At 49.3% G+C, this 16,739-nt stretch overlaps 1 long non-coding RNA gene across 2 annotated transcripts in view; it reads left to right on the plus strand.

Annotated features, from left to right (window-relative positions):
• The first annotated feature begins 7,039 nt into the window (after positions 1 to 7,039).
• Positions 7,040 to 16,739, plus strand: part of LOC136792046 (uncharacterized) — a 32,934-nt gene continuing 23,234 nt past the window's right edge. Inside the window, exons 1-2 of one of the 2 annotated variants that reach the window (XR_010835191.1) lie at positions 7,040 to 7,069; positions 8,439 to 8,675. This is a non-coding gene — a long non-coding RNA (uncharacterized lncRNA). Of the gene's footprint in view, positions 7,070 to 7,101; positions 7,300 to 8,438; positions 8,676 to 16,739 lie in introns of those variants that run through there. The other variant, XR_010835190.1, reaches the window with a different exon arrangement.

The raw sequence follows: 16,739 nt of genomic DNA on the forward strand, positions 1-16,739 counted from the left end.
CAGCTGCCGTGTTGTGAGATGCTCTGGGGAGGCTCATGGGGGAAAGGAACATTTTTTGACGGTTCTCATGTGAAATAGAATTGATCAGGGCCCTGGGGACGTCCCTGGCGCTCCAGTGGCTGAGACTCCGCCTTCCAGTGCAGGGCGTGCGGGTTCGATCCCTGGTCGGGGAGCTAAGATCCCACGTGCCTCACGGCCAAAGAACCAAAACACAAAACAGAAGCAATATTGTAACAAATTCAATAAAAACTTTAAAAATGTTCCACGTCAAAAAAAATCTAAAAAAAATTAAAAAGTTGATCAGAGTCCTGTGTTTGGGGGCACAAACCTATAATACAACTTTTACAGCTGATATATGAAGGAAACTTGAAGGGGATTTTCCAAAATGTTCCTACAAAAATATAGGGGGAAAACATGTGTTAGAAGCATTTTAGGCAATTTAAAAATTATGTTTTCTGGATTTTGTGATGTTTGTGGTATAGGTTAGGTTTTTAATAATTTATACTTTGTTGTTATTTATTTCCTCATTCTAAATATTCATATTCTTACCTAATTTTTACTTGTGGTTTTGTAATCTTTTTCTTAAAGAAGCCTCCCTTCTCCCCTGTCCACAATTATATATTTCAGACTCCATATAACCGGGATCTGCCCTTTTTTTTTTTTTCCCTAGTTCTGTTTTTATTTAAAATTTCGGGGACTTACCTGGCAGTCCAGTGGTTAGGACTCCGCACTCTCACTGCCAAGGGCCCGGGGTTCAATCCCTGGTCAGGGAACTAAGATTCCACAAGACACATGGCACAACCAAAAAAAAACAAAAACAAAAATACAATTTCGATGTTTTGTTTCTCATGGATTTTTTTGCATTAATTTGGATTTTTAAAATATTGAATTAAAATATTATTTATCTTGATTGCTGAGTTTTTTGGTGCCCCTTAAATTTTGTGCCCAAAGCAGGTGCCTGTCTTGCCTCACCTGAGTCCTGGCCCTGTTTCTTGAAGGTAGGTGAAGCAAAAGCTGAGATATGTTTTCTTCCTCAGCAGCCCATCCTGACTCCTTGGGTTAAGGTTTTAGTTTTGTTTTGGCCGCACTGCGTGGCTTGCAGGATCTCAGTTCCCCGAGGAGGGATTGAACCTGGGCCACAGCAGTGATAGCACTGAATCCTAACCATTAGACTATCAGGGAACTCCCGGCTTAAGGTTTAATTTAATGTGGTCCTGAAAAAAAAATTTTTTAAGTATATATAGCATGTGCCTGTACATGCACAGAGTATATTTGAAAAGTTATTTTCATTATTTATTTTTGGCTGTGTTGTGTCTTCGTTGCTGCGCGCAGGCTTTCTCTAGTTGCGGCGAGCGGGGGCTACTCTTTGTTGCTCTGCGCGGGCTTCTCATTGTGGTGGCTTCTCTTGTTGCAGAGCACGGGCTCTAGGCACATGGGCTTCAGCGGTTGTGGCTCACGGGCTCTAGAGTGCAGGCTCAGTAGTTGTGGCGCACGGGCTTAGTTGCTCCGTGACATGTGGGATCTTCCCGGCCCAGGGCTTGAACCTGTGTCCCCTGCATTGGCAGGCGTATTCTTAACCACTGCGCCACCAGGGAAGCCCTGAAAAGTTATTTTAAAAACTAGTAATACAGTGCGCTTTGTGGGAGGGCAAAGGAAATGACAGGGAGGAAGCTTGCCTTGGAGACTTGCCTTAGAACGTGTATTTTTAAATTTTTAAGGGAAAAATTTCTTAATATAAATATTTTTTTTCTTATTACAAAAGCAATACTTATTCACTATGGGAAAATTAGGCAATACAGATAAAGTAGGAAACAAAGTATAACCGTTCATAATCCCATCACTCAACATTAATCCTGTTAGTTAATATCTTTTCCTATCTGCCCCACTCGCTTCTGCAAACCCATAGCATTATTGCCTGCTTCGCGGGGATGCTTCTTACCACTTAACTGCCTTGGCTGGTTCTGACTTGTTTCCAAATCTTATCTCCAATTAGCATATCTCTGCTTGCAGAACAGGGACTGGGTCTAATTGGTCTTTGTTACTTTCCGGGAGTGTAGAATGGGAGACTTGGTCGGACCTAAAGGCCCAAGAGACAGAATAGCTGAGTTCAAACCTCAGCACCATCGTTTCTGCAAGTTATGTGAGCTCTCTGAGCTGCAGTCTCCCTCATCTGCAAAATGGGACCAGGTGACTGCCCATGCAGAGGAAAGAGGAAAACCCTTGCAAAATGCTTTGCACAAGAGCCCACCATGCTGATGCACAGTAATTGTTTTCCGTTATTACCTGCTTAGCACAATGTCTTCATTCATTAATTCACCATATATTTATTGCATGCCTGCTCTGTGCCAGACACTTCTCGGTGCTAGGACACAACAGTCAACAAAATGCGAGGCTCTGCCCCCTGGGAGCTCACATTTTATAAATTTATTTATTTTATTTATTTATTTTTGGCTGCGTTGGGTCATTGTTGCTGCACGTGGACTTTTCTCTAGTTGCCGCGAGCCAGAACTACTCTTTGTTGTGGTACGCGGGCTTCTCATTGCGGTGGCTTCTCTTGTGGTGGAGCATGGCTCTAGGTGCCCGGGCTTCAGTAGTTGTGGCACACGGGCTTCAGTAGTTGTGGCTCGTGGGCTCTAGAGAGCAGGCTCAGTAGCTGTGGCGCACGGGCTTAGGTGCTCCGCGGCATGTGGGATCTTCCTGGACCAGGGCTCGAACCCGTGTCCCCTGCATTGGCAGGCAGATTCTTAACCGCTGCACCACCAGGCAAGTCCCATCACATTTTAATGTTGGGATCGGAGACAAACAACACACAACTACGTGAAATATACAGCATCCCTGATAATGATACCTGCTATGGAATATAAATCTTTGCATGTAGTAGTTACTCATTAGACATGTTGGTTGAGCTGATTTCTTTTCCCTACCCTCCTGTCCCCCATCCTCTCGCGGTCCCGAGATCCCGCTTCCAACGTGGTTACGTAACATGAGGCCTAAACTCTCCAGACAGACAGTTGCAGACACGGCCCTGGGCGTATGCCTGGAAAGGGCTGCAGCACCCAAGAACAAAGCCCAGAGGCAACACGACATCTGTACCTGTGACATCGGGAGGCGCCAGCAGGTGTCTTGACGTGCATTTTCCTCTGGGCGATCGCACTGTTGTACACTCCTAAGTGTGCGCTCCTCGGCGATCGATGGTCACTGTTCTCTGAAGTCAGGACAGTAAACAGTGGACTGGGCACCGTGCGGGGTGAGAGGTCGGGAGGCTCTGGCTGGACCGTGTGTATGACCCTGTGTGCCTGTCTCCAAGGGTGTCACCTGGCCTCGTGTTTCTGCTGCAGGAACTGCCACGTGTTTACCTTTCCTCTGCCCGCTCCTGACTCTGACGTCCAGGAGCCCAGCTTGGACCTCCCACTGTGTCAGGGCCAGCAGACAGCACCACTGTAGGGCAAACACCTGCTTGTCAATAGCAGAAGACCGAAGGCCCACGGTCAAAATGTATGAGCCCAAGCCTAAAGCAGATCGGAGTGCGGAGACCTGGGATCCTTTTTCAAAGGGAAAAATAAAACCCAGGGTGTATCCTTACACTGTGACAATGTCAGGTTCTTGGATTAAATGTGTGAAAGTTAGATTACTCCTGCCATATGCCCATAGCCAAGCATTAACATATTAGTTCCTACAAATTTGAAACCTTCATACTATATATTAATATTTAATAATTATGATTCCATTATTACGATGGTTGAAATTCCTCAGCCATCATAATGGACCTTGGGGAATTGGAACAATAATAAAGGAGAGGTACCTGCACTGGAGCCTAAGGTAGAGGGGTGAGTCCCCAAAACCACTGAACAAAGACAAGTGGGTGTGTCATCCAGAGCGAGAGAACTTGGAGCTCGACAGCTAGAGCCCCTGGGTCTCCCCCATGGACCTCTTTGGTCCCAAGGTTGGGACAGAGGATGGACAGGGGAGGTGGGGGGGAGACTGGGGAGGCCTTGAGCCCCCGCTTTAGGTTCAGGCATGTGCCAGGCTCTCAGTTGCTGCTGGGCTGGGCAGCAGTGTCACTGAGCTTCCGGAGCAGGGCATGTGATGTCACAATATTTTCATAGCAATATTAAGACATTACTTGTCTTTTGCACTTTGTAGACATCTGCGCTGCACAAAAGCAGTGGTGGGTAAAACCGTGCCAGCATCATTTAAGAATATCCTAGATAAACCAGTAAAAATTATAAATTTTATTAAATCTCAACACTAGTACCTGACTTTTAATATTCTATGTGACGAAATGGGAAATACGCACAAAGCACTTCTCCTACTGACATGTGAGGGCTGCCCGAGGAAGAGCACTTGGGAAATTGTTGTGAGTTGAAGCAGCTGCTTTTTTTCATGAAACACCATTTTTTCTTAAAGGAATGATGGATAAACCGCGGACATTCACATGTGGGCACAGCATTGTAAATTAACTATACTTCAATTTATCCTCCAGCTGGAGGGTAGGGAATGCTACTGTGATAAGAGCTGAAACTTAACAACTTAACAACTATGAGAAGTGGTCACAGACTGTGGTTTTCAACCACCAGTTTTTTCCTTTTTAATTTTATCACTATTTTTTTGTTTAAGAATTTTTTATTGAGGTAGCAATGGTTTGTAACATTATATAGATGTGTCGAAATTTTTTTGTTTAAAAAAAATTGTGGGGGCTTCCCTGATGGCGCAGTGGTTGAGAGTCCGCCTGCCGATGGGGGGGACGCGGGTTCGTGCCCCGGTCCGGGAGGATCCCACGTGCCGCGGAGCGGCTGGGCCCGTGAGCCGTGGCGGCTGAGCCTGCGCGTCCGGACCCTGTGCTCCGCAACGGGAGGGGCCACGGCAGTGAGAGGCCCGCGTACCGCAAAAAAAAAAAAAAAAAATAGTGTATTAATAGAAAAATTGGGTTATAGTAAAGCCAACAGATCAGGAGACAATGGCTATTGAAAAGATGGTTTATTATCACAGCTCCTGAGAGGAGGGGCCATGCCATGGGGGGGTGGGGGCACACGGGGCAGCACCAGGGTTGGTCAGGAGGCACGCGCCTCTATTGTGGTTTCCATAACAACAAGCCAGGGACACTTCCCGCCCGTCTCAGACCTTCAGGGTCTGGAGCTGCCCCCATGTTGGCTCTGGTTGTAGCCACCTGGGTTGTTTAGTGGCCAAAGGCGCCTGTGAAAGAAATAACAAAACGAGTGAACTTTCCTTCCTCTTGCTGGACACAGTGGCCCAGAGGAGGGAGGAATTAAGTCCTTAAACCAGCGTCATTGCTCCTGGTTTGCAAAGAGAAATGCTGGGAATCCCCAGGGAGTGTCTTCAGCAGGCTGGTTGGGGAGGAGCGCATCCTGATCCGTGGGAGGGGGGAGGACGGAGCGGGGCTGAGGGCTGAGGCAGCTCCTCTGGGAAGCACGGTAATGCGCTTTCCTTCCCAGCAGGGGCCCACAAAGATGAGGCAAAGGAAAAGCACAGTCGTCTGTGTTCACCTCTGGACCTTTCCTCCGGCTCCTGCCACCTCCCACCTCCGGGTTAGATCAGTCCCTGGTCCCTAGGGTCAACTTTGCGCAGAAGCCAGGTGCTAAGAAAAGAGCCTTAGAAACTTACAGAATCCGGAAAGGCTGAGTTGATGGAGTAAACAGAGAGGAGAGGAGAGGAGGTGGGGCGGGCGGACCCCGTGGACTGGCTATCAGGTGGTTGAGCAAAAGGCAGACGTGAGGTCCCTGCGGGCTGTGATGAAGGCTGGGGGGTCGAGGGGCACGAGGGAGATGAAGAAATACAACTTCCTGGGACTTCCCGGCGGTCCAGTGGTGAGGGCTCCGTGCTCCCACGGCAGGGGGCACGGGTTCCATCCCTGGTCCAGGAACTAAAATCCCGCGTGCAGGCACAACCAAAAAAAAAAAAAAAGAAGAAGAAATATAATCTTTTATAGATGTCTTCCTGGGCTTTAAGAAAAAAAAAAGTTTCCTCTTTAAATATGGGTTACCTTGAATTGAGATGCGTGTTTTGATCAGCTACATCCAGGGGTGATTTTGCTGCTGTCCGATTTTTATAGAAAAGCAGAAAAAGCATCCCTGGCTTTCATGTTTTGGGAGAGAGGGAAGTCTGAGTGGGGCCCCCAAGGCCCGCAGATGCTCTGGTTTCATCTCCCTTCCCAACCGCCCTATTCCGATCTCAGGCTCGGAGGTAAAGGGGGTCTGTTTTCTGAGGGAGCGTCTACGCAACGCCAAACAAACTGGAGGAGAAGTAAATAGTTAACAGACAGCGGTTTGGTCTCCGGATTGCAGACCAGTCAGAAGGGGTGGTTTGGCTCACGGTCTCTCCACAGCTTTCCCTCCCCATCAACGGTCTTACGCGAGCGACTGTTTGAGGTTTAAGAAGGGGAACCAGGGCTCTGCAACTTTTCTCGGCCAGAGAGATCCGGGCTTCTTTGTTTCGGAAAGCAACAATGTCGCGCCCAATGTCCCTTACTTCTGGCAGGCGGGACAGCTGATGGATGACCTCCGGACGGGGACCTGGAGGCGCCAGCGCGAACGGGAAGAAGCACGTGCTGCCGGCGGGCTGCCGGCGCCTCGGAGGGAAAACCTCTGTGGCGAGAGACACCCCCGACCTCCGCCCCCTGCAGCAGCGTCAGGTCAAGAGTAGTGGCTTTTGCTACTTTTTATTTTTGACTCTGAGGGGACGACTGGGGCCTTGAGAACTTGTCCCCGGAGGTCCCGGTCCGAGCTGCCGACTCAGGAGACACAGACACACCCCCTGCCGGGGGCAGCAACAGGGCTCCTTAATTGGCTTGAAAAATGGCAGCTGGAGGCCAACGGCCGCCGCTCTCCGGCTGGGGCGGGGGAGGGAGGAGCACGCCGGCCCCGCCGCCGCCTGCAGAGCCCCGCCTCGCGTTTCACGCTCACGCACCGCCTTTCTGTTCCTTCTCCGTGTGGCTCGTGTCTGGGGCCCCTCCCCCGACGCTCTGGCCAGCGCGGTCACGTGACCAGGCCTCTGCTCGGCCTCTGCGCTGACGTTTCTGCGGGCAGCGCTTCCTGCCTGTGCTGCTGGGCGGGTAAGTCCTTCGTGAGAGATTCCTCTTCTGTCCCCCTGTCCCCAGGCCGCCCTCGTCTGCTCGTACCTCGGACGGAAAACTGGCGTCTTATTTTCCCTCGAGCATTTGTCCGTCTGTCTTTAGCTGCTCCCTTTGCTGCCTCTTGAGTTCCGAAGTGTGCTGACTCTCCGGCAGGGCTCCAGGCGTCCTCTCGGGAAGCAGGGACACTGGGACACACCGGCCCCCCACGGGTGAGAGCAGCTCCCCCACTCTGGCTGGGAGAAGAGCTGGGCTTGCTTTTGCCTTGGTTTCCTCATCCGTCAATGAAGAGGCCTTGGTTTCCTCATCTGTCAACCCAATCTGTCAATTGGGTTCAATCCATTTGTTCTCAAATTCCTTTTTTCTTTCAGCGGTTTTATTCAAACAAAAACTAGCAGGAAACACAACCTGCAGAGCCCTGTCCACTCAGCTTCACGCCCTCAGTCCCCGGCTGACCCCTCTCCCCTGGGGCTCTGCAGAGCACGGCTCGGAGATCAGCAGACTGGACTCTCCCCAAGGCTCCTTTCAACTCTAACAGGCTGGGGTCTTGGGGCTGGAGTTTTCAGGCAGGACCCCAGGAGAGGAGAGGGGTCTGCAGTGGGGCAGCCTGGCCCCTCCCATCTAAGTGCTCGGGGACAAGAAAGCCCCGATGGCAACTGCTCATGCTACTGGCCCCGCAGCCTCTAGCCTCACTTTACCTAAAATCGAGGTGGGGAAACGGGTGGGCATTTGCAAGCACCCTGGCTCTCCCTGGGCGGTTGAAGAGGTAGGCCACATGGAGGTTTTTGCACTTTTTTTTCCCGTGCAGTGGAAAGTTGTTGAAAGGTTTTAAATACAGGCTCAGCAAGATCTGATTTACACACTTAAAAGATTTACATGCTTAAAAAACTCTAGTATTAGGTTGGAAAGTGGATTGCGAGGATAAGCCCGATAGCAGGAAAAACTGCAAAAATATTAGTTTATTCGTTGGTCTTACTGAGAGATGACAGGATACCCAGGAGAAGGGAACCTCGTGTCTACACAAAAACCTGCACAGCAATGTTCAAGCAGCACTATTCATAGTAGCCAAAAAGTGGAAACAGCCCTAATGGCCACCAGCTGCCCAGTGGATAAACAAAATATGGGGTATCCTTACAGTAAAAACTAATGAATGGGAACCTCAGTTAAATAGAGTCGGGAGACCATCAGGGGGAGGTCTCACCCCTGAGCAGACAGCAGAGCCCAAGGGGGAAAGAAGAAAGATTTCCCTTCTTTCTGGCCAAGACTCAGCCAATAAGAAACAGGGGCTGTTTACTAAGCCCGCCCACCATTCTCCACCCTCTATAAAAGCGGCTCCTCCCTCACCTCACAGGGGTTTGCACGTGGCCGCCACAGCTGAAACCTCGAGTTGCAGTTCTCTGCTGATCCCGAATAAACCCGTCTTTGCTGGGGAATAGCCGGCGGTCTTTTCACTTTAGGTCAACGTTTTGGTGACCCATCCAGGAACCAGAGAAGACCCCTGACAGCTCCTGGGCTGCTGAGCAAACAGGTGCGATGCCCACCTTGAGCTCATTGTCACTGCTTTTCTCACCGACCCTGGATTTTGAAGGTACATCTTTCTCCTGGGTCCCAGCTTCTTTGCGTTTTGAAGCTCTCCAGGTTTCATTCAGGATGTATATGCTAAAGTCTTGTCCTTTCTGGTCAAGGCCTTGTTCTGTGTGCAAGGACTCATTTGGCACTTACTGTTCCAACTGGCATAGGCTTGCCTTTTGGGTGGATCCATGGAATGCGGTCTGTTCTAGGGAACCAGGCTGAGGAGCCTTTGCCCAAGCTCCTCTGGGCCCAGACTGCCCCCTTAGAACTGGCTGCTATTAGGCCTGTGGGCTGTTTGAGCTGTTTTGGCTGTTTGAAAATTAGTCTCAGGAGTTCCCTGGTGGTCTAGTGGTTAGGATTTAGCGCTTTCACTGCCGAGAGCCCGGGTTCAACCCCTGGTTGGGGAAATGAGATCCCACAAGCCACAGGGCCAAAAAAAAAAAAAAAAAAAAGTCACTTACTCCTCCTGCCAAATAAACCAAAAATCACCTCTGAGAAACGGGATCCCAGTTATTTAAATATTTTGAGGGTGCTCCTCTCCGCTACTAACAGCCTCCTAATCTCTGTATGATATTATGTTCTAAAATCGTGGTCCTTCCTCATTCACTTTCTAACTAAATGGACTCACCTGACCAAAGGCAATTGAGCATATCGGCAGCCATTATGCGGAACTTTTGAAATCCCCAAACTGTCTTTTCTTCAACCTGAATTGGACAACCACAGTTTTAAAATTTCCAGAACTGAATGGAACACCTACTTCTGTTGGTATTTTGAGGCTTCCAAACGTTGGCAGGAGCCTAACAAACAAACGTTGTTGTTTGCCTGTCTGCAAAACAAGATGTTAAGATTAACCGAGGCAAACAGACAATTAAAGATAAAGGGGCTGCTGAAGCTCGGGCTCTTCCCCGGCTTCTTCGTCTCAGGCTCGCCCCCCCTCCCCCGCACCGTCTTCCTTCTCCCCTTCTCTGCCGCCTGCCCCTCCTCTGCACCCTCAGCTCCGCCCACACGAATTCTCTTGCCCTACTTCCCTTTTTCTCTGAAATTCTTTCCACTCCCTTTTCCTCTAACCTGGTCAGAACCTGTCCCTTTAAAATTCAGCCTTTTGAGAATTCAGAGGCTACACCCTTAATTTCTTTTTTTTTCTCTCAATAAAGCAGGATTTTTAATACTCATTTTACTGTTGAAGAAACTTAGGCACAGAGAATATTAAAGTTTTTTTTTCCCATACTCAAATAACAGGAACTCTTCAGAGTTACTGCATGAGTGTGAATGCGTGTACACTAAACTGTAATGAATTACAGAAAGAGTTACCATATCTGGGCGTTCCCAGCAAATGGTATAGGTTGAATCTTTATTGAATGCAGGTGGCGTTTCTGTCGTTGTCTCCTATCTTGAGACGTACTCAATGGGAGTCACTGCCTGGTGCAGCAAGTGTTTCTTTCTTTCTTTTTCTTGCGGTACGCGGGCCTCTCACGGTTGTGGCCTCCCCCGTTGCGGAGCACAGGCTCCGGACGCGCAGGCTTAGCGGCCACGGCTCACGGGCCCGGCTGCTCCTCGGCACGTGGGATCTTCCCGGACCGGGGCACGAACCCGCGTCCCATGCATCGGCGGGCGGGCTCTCAACCACTGCGCCACCGGGGAAGCCCTATTTCTTTGAAACCCTTAATGTCTTATACTCCCTGGCCTAAAGCTGAACTGTGAGCCACAGTCAAAGATATTCCTAAAGTAACCAAAGATCCTCACACATTTGCTGAGGGATTTCATACAGTCGTTCAAACCTATCAACCTGGATTCTCTGGCTTATCTCAACTAGTTCATACGCTTGTCAGTGAAGCCAAGCCCAGCATTCGTTTTGCCACTAATTGGCAGAGTCCTGAAAGGTCTCTAGAATTCCACCTGGGAGACCTGGCCGTTTCCTTATGTGCTCAGCCTCAGGCGATCTATCAGGCCATTCCTAGGACTTTTCCAAAGACTGCTGATTGGAACAAAATTCAGGCTTTGCACACAAAAATCTGATGAATCTGTTCATGACTCTTACAGTCAACTTCAGATTATTGTAAAAGAAGGTTCTCGTCTTCTTTAGGTGTTGATTCCACCTGGGTAGCTTTTAACTCTGTTTCTTAATGGGCTGAAACAGGACCTTTCCCTTCTCGTAGAAAGCCCCAGGATGGAGTGAGAAACTCTCCACTGCAGATTTAGTAAATCTGGCAAACCAGCTCTCACACGGGATGAGTCACCTCAAAGGAAGGCCGCCAAAAGTCTTAATCTTCAACTGAAGCAAACAAAGGCCCCTAAACAGAACCAAAACCCTCCTAGTTTCTGCTGTTATTGCAAAGAGCCAGGACATTGGGAAAGAGATTGTTACAAATTCATGCCTTCGGCCTTCTAACGTGCCTTTCCGACCTCCTCCTGATTCTGAATGACCTGAGGAACTACGGGGGCTCTTCCCAGTCCTCCCTCTTAATTGGCTTGGAGGAACAGTTCTCCAGATTGGGGGCTGAATCTCTTCCAGTCCTGACTGACACTGGAGCCAGAGCGCTCAACCCCCACTGCTACAGAACAGCCCCTGCCTCGGAGTGCTGAAACCGCTCCAGTAGTGGGATCTGTAATGCGCCTCCAAAGGTTGCTGTCTCCGAACCTATTCCCTTGCGTTTAGGCCCTTTGAGAGACAGACACGTCTTCTGCTTAGTTCCTCTGTCCCTACCCATTTATGAGCCTGAGATTCCTTAGAGAAGTATCATGGCAGAATTTCTGTCTCCAAAAGGGGGAAATAACTCTAGAACTTGACGGCAGTCATCAAAGCTGCCAACCAGGTGAATTAAATGACCCTTTGACATCTCGCATTTGCTCCACCTCTGTTGGTGCTATAGAGCTGATTCTGGAAACACTGATCGTTTGTCCCCTTTGAATCAGCTACCACCCTCCTTGTGGGCAAAATCTCAAACCGATATTGGCACAATTCACAGCGCACCTCCCATCAAGATTCAAATAGATCCCTCAAGACTTCTTCCTGGAATTACTCAAAACCTGTAAGTAAAGAAGCCCTTCAAGTCATAAAGCCCATAATGGAAGTCTACAAGGCCCAAGGCCTCAGTGTCCCCTCTACCGGCTCCTGTAACTTTCCCATTTTACTGGTGAGAAAACCAGTAAAACCAGAAGAGGGTGGAGGCCAGTCAAGGCCCTCAGAACAATAAACAGCATTGTTATCCTTTGACACCCTGTGGTCCCTAACCCTCACACATTACTAACATCCATCCCCACCAGAAGCCATTCTTTGCCGTAATTGGTTTATGCAGTGCATTCTTCAGTCTCCCAGCTGATGAAGCTAGCCAACACTTTTTTGCCTTCACTTGGGAAGAAAAACAACTCACCTGGACAGTAATCCCTCAGGATCTTACTGAGAGCCCTTCTTATTTTTTGCAAATCCTAAAGGCTGATCTGGATGATACCGAGTTCCCCAGAGGTTCTGCTTTGCTGCAGTATGTGGAATGATTTGCTTCTTTGCTTTCCTCAAGCCTCCTCACAGGATGACTACATCCACTTGCTAAAGCGTTTAGCCTTAAAGGGACATAACATCGACAAGGAAAACTGCAGTTTGCCCAAAACCAGATTCCATATTTAGCACATCTGAGATCAGAACAAGGTCTAAACCAAGGTCCAGATAGACTTCATAATGTCCTGAGTTTCCCAAAACCCAAAACTAAGTGCCAGCTGTGAGGTTTTCTTGGGCTAGTTGGTTATTCTCTAATTGGATTCCAAATTTCTCTTTTATGGCCAAACCTCTGTATGTTTTACTAAAGAATAACGACCCTGGCTCCAAGGCCTTAAAGGAGAGTTTGATGAACCCACCTGCCCTTGGGCATCCCATTTCCCAGACTCCCTCTTTCCTTTTTGTATATGAAAAGGAAGGGAATGCCCTTGGGTTGTTTATCCCAAAACACAGAGGCCACCCTTGACCCACAGGGCATTATAACCAGCAGGGGGGGATACCCTCCATTACTGCCACTACCCTTTTGATTCTAGAGCTTCCAAAGAAAAGGAATAGAATTTAGTGGCAGGTTGGATCTCAGGCATGAGAGAGAGCGGAGTCTGGTTCTTAGGCTCCGGAAGTGTTAGCCCGTGTGGACGGCAGTGCCACTGAGCGAGGCGAGTTCAGAAGGTGAAAAGCAGATTCAGTGGGAGCCTGGGCTGAGAGGGGGCGTCTGTGCAGGGAGGGCGGCCTTGAGGTGGGACTGACGCGGGGGGTGTGGCCAGCGGGCGGAGGCAGCAGTCTGTCCTGCGATGTAGACTTGGGCGCTGTCACGGGAACAGCCCAGACCGCCGTCCTGTCTGGTCCTCTGTGTCTTAGGCACGCAGCTCCCTCCATCCTGAGCGCCTTCCCGCCTTCTCTGCTCTGATGCCACCTCCATCCTAACCACTCTTCCCCGCCCCTCCCACCCCAGGCGGGGCCCTGCGCTTACCTTTACCTGTGTTCTGACGACTTGGTACTGATGCTGAGTGGCTTTCAGGCTGTGTCCCCCACTGGGACAGCATTCCTAGTACATGGCAGGCAGACGGGCATGTGGCTCTTGAACTGGGGTAAAACTTTAGCGTCGGTCCACCCTCTTAACTCTGTGCGGTTGTTTTCCCCACTGACCCCAGTTTTTAAGCCACAAGACCAAAACCTCATGAGGCATTCCAGGTCCGGACCTACAGTGAGGCGGCACGCGGGAAAGGGCACAGGAGTGGATTTCACTGGTCTGGTCTCCAGCGTTGGTTCTGCCCTGAGCTCACGGCTTCTCTTTAGGTAGATCATTTCATACATCCTCTGGGACCTAGTCGCTCAGCTATAAACTAACGCCCGTGACCTAGTATTCTCTGAGACAGCGCATCTGACAACTTGCTGTGGTGACAGAGATTCTCCATGTCTGTGCTTCCAATATGGCACCAATCGCCAAATGCAGCCACTGAGACTGAAACGTGTGTGATTGTGTTGGAAGCTCAGCCCTAAGACCCCTTCCAGTCGGTGATATAACTTTCTTTGTTTCTCTGTGCGTTCAGTCTAATTTTCAAGTTCTGTACATATGAAAATAGAAAAGTCAAAGATAGGCTATCTTTTATCAGGTTTTTGTTTGTTTAGCAAAATGTCAGCATGTTTATAACGTTAACTAATGATAGAGAGAACTTTTTATATCATTAGTTTGAGGAGCTGAGGGACAGACAAAAGGCTGTTGCAGCTGCAGCCGCCCAGGGAGGCGAGTCAAGGGTCCTGGGAGGAGGGGCCGCGCCTTGAACAGACGAGACTTGCCCACGGCCCCAGCTCCTGCCGGGCGCCGTGCAAACAGCCCCGCCGGCGCCTCTGCTTCTGCCTGGGGACGGGGAGAGGGGCCCAAGCACTGAGGAGGCTGCTGCATCTGCCCTCCTATTGGGAGGTGACAGCTTGTGCACAGACTCACTGCTGCCTGTGGACCTGTGTCCCCAGTACGTGTAAAAGTGGCCCCTCCGGCCCAGAAAGGCTGTCGTGGGAGTCGTCCTCGCTAAGGGCCAAATATCTGGCAATGTCTGGAGATGCTTTGGGTTGTCACCAGTTGGGGTAGGGAGTGCCACTGGCTTCTAGTGAGTGGAGGCCAGGGGTGCTGCAAACATCGTACAATGCACAGGACGGCTCCACAGCAAAGAATGATCCAGATGCCCCAAGTCTCAGCAGTGCTGAGGCTGAGGAACCCTGACTCGTAGCTGTGTGGACTCCAGAAACGCAGAGCTCTGTCACGGCAACTCCTGGATTCCTGAAGCAGAGTGACTTTTGAATAAATGACATGGCTTCTCTTCAGGACAGTTTCATCATTTGGTTCTCTTTATTCTGTAGACAAAAGCCAGCAGTTGTTACAGTTTCCTACTATTTACATCACGTTCAATTTTATATGAGTTGGGCAGAGCCCAAATGACATCAAACAATTAAGTGAAAAAAGATCCCTTGCAAAATTTTTTTATTATTTTGATCGATCAAAATAATTTTCTCTGAAAGAGATTTTCTCTCCTTGTTCATTGATAATTGTGGCTTTTTCTCCCTACTGGTATATATTGATATATGCATAAATTTGTATATACTTTCAAATGGGCTATAATTTGTTATTCCAACTTGACTGTAAAAGTACTGTGATTTATAAATGTGGTTAGATAATATTCACCAGACAATAGTAATCAAGTATTTAATACTTTTATTCAGGAACTTCATGTGTGTTATAAACTATGAGCCAGATGAGATGCCTGCTTCATGGTGAGGGAAAGCAAAAGCCAGACGAGGCAAAAGTGGTTTCCTCAAGGCTGCAAGAAGGATCAAGTTCCAAATATTCAGTATTTCTATCCCTTGAGTCTCTTATACAAAATAACTTAGAAAATGATTCATTTTTTGTTTAAACAGCTAAACTTTTCATTTGCTCTGTCTTAAAACTATGTTTTATTGAGGTATAATTTACATACATTAAAATACGGAGTTTGAGTGTTAAAAACCAGAATTCAGGCTTCCCTGGTGGCGCAGTGGTTGGGAGTCCGCCTGCCGATGCAGGGGACGCGGGTTCGTTCCCCGGTCGGGGAGGGTCCCACATGCTGTGGAGCAGCTGGGCCCGTGAGCCATGGCCGCTGGGCCTGCGCGTCCGGAGCCTGTGCTCTGCAGCAGGAGAGGCCACAACAGTGAGAGGCCAGCTTACCACAAAAAAAAAAAAAAAAAAAAAACACCAGAATTCAACTGAGTAAATCTTAAAGATTTTATTGGCTTTATTCCATGATTCATGGCTTGGGCACCGTCCAGTCCAGCAGATAGAAAGGAGCTCTGAGGAGCTGCACAAATCGAGATTTTAAAGGCAGAAGGGAGCAGGAACAAGGAAATTATACCAGGCCAAAAGTAGGGTTGGTTACTGTAAGGCTACTTTCCTGTAGGGGATGGCGCGGGTCTACCAGGCAGATGGCTTAAGGGGTGCTGGCCAGGCGATTCCTGATTGGTCGAAATTCCATTTCTGGGAGGTGGGGGAGACTGATTAAGTCTCTGTTTGGTGATGTGGGGCTTGGCATAAGTAACTCCATTTTGGAACTGTTGTCTGATTTTTAACCAAGTTATGACGCCTAATTTTTTAAAAACTTTTCAGAGCATGATTTGTTAAGTGTACACTGTAAATAGATCTGAGAGGCACAGTTTGGTTGACTATACAGCCCCTTAGTACATGGAGAGGTTAATAGCTGTTCTCATGTCAATAACATCTCACTAATTTTGTCAAATTGGGAAAAAGTACAGTGTGACTTAATAGGAACAATTTATTATTATTATTTTTTTTTGGCTGTGTTGGGTCTTTGTTGCTGCGCGCGGGCTTTCTCTAGTTGCGGCGAGCGGGGGCTGCTCTTCATTGCGGTGCGTGGGCTTCTCATTGTGGTGGCTTCTCTTGTTGCGGAGCACGGGCTCTAGGCGCGCGGGCTTCAGTAGTTGTGGCACACGGGCTCTAGAGCGCAGGCTCAGTAGTTGTGGCGCACGGGCTTACTTGCTCCGCGGCCTGTGGGATCTTCCCGGACCAGGGCTCGAACCCGTGTCCCCCTCACTGGCAGGCGGAAGTCCAACAGGAACAATTTTGGATTCAGAATATTTGCTAAGAAAAGTACTTTATTATTCCTTAGGAATTAGGGTCTCCTGCTACAAAATCACAGTGTGACCTCAGGCAACTCACTTCACCTCTCTGGATCTCGATCTCTTCATCAGGATAGACTAGGGGATTCCACTAAGAGAGCTCACGGGCCCCTTGCAGCCGGGAAGCTCTGTGCCGCTCAGCGCTCAGCCCGCGCTCTCCTGCCTCCCGCCGCCCAGCCCCCCGGCTCTCCTTCTTCCGCTTCGCTGTCCCCGTCTCTGCCGGGCCCTCTTCCTAAACGTTGGCTTGGACCTCTGGTGCCGGAGCTACCCAGTCTTCATGGCTGTAGCAGCCGCCTACCTGCTGATAACTGCCAGCTGACATCTCTGCCTTCAGGGTCATGTCACCTGCCAGCTGGATGTGACACACAGACGCCCACAGGCGCGCCCACCTCCCGTGTCCAGCGGGACCCCCTCCTCCCCCCACCCCAA

This window comes from Kogia breviceps, chromosome 10 (assembly GCF_026419965.1).
Source record: "Kogia breviceps isolate mKogBre1 chromosome 10, mKogBre1 haplotype 1, whole genome shotgun sequence".
In the NCBI taxonomy this organism is placed as follows: domain Eukaryota; kingdom Metazoa; phylum Chordata; class Mammalia; order Artiodactyla; family Physeteridae; genus Kogia; species Kogia breviceps.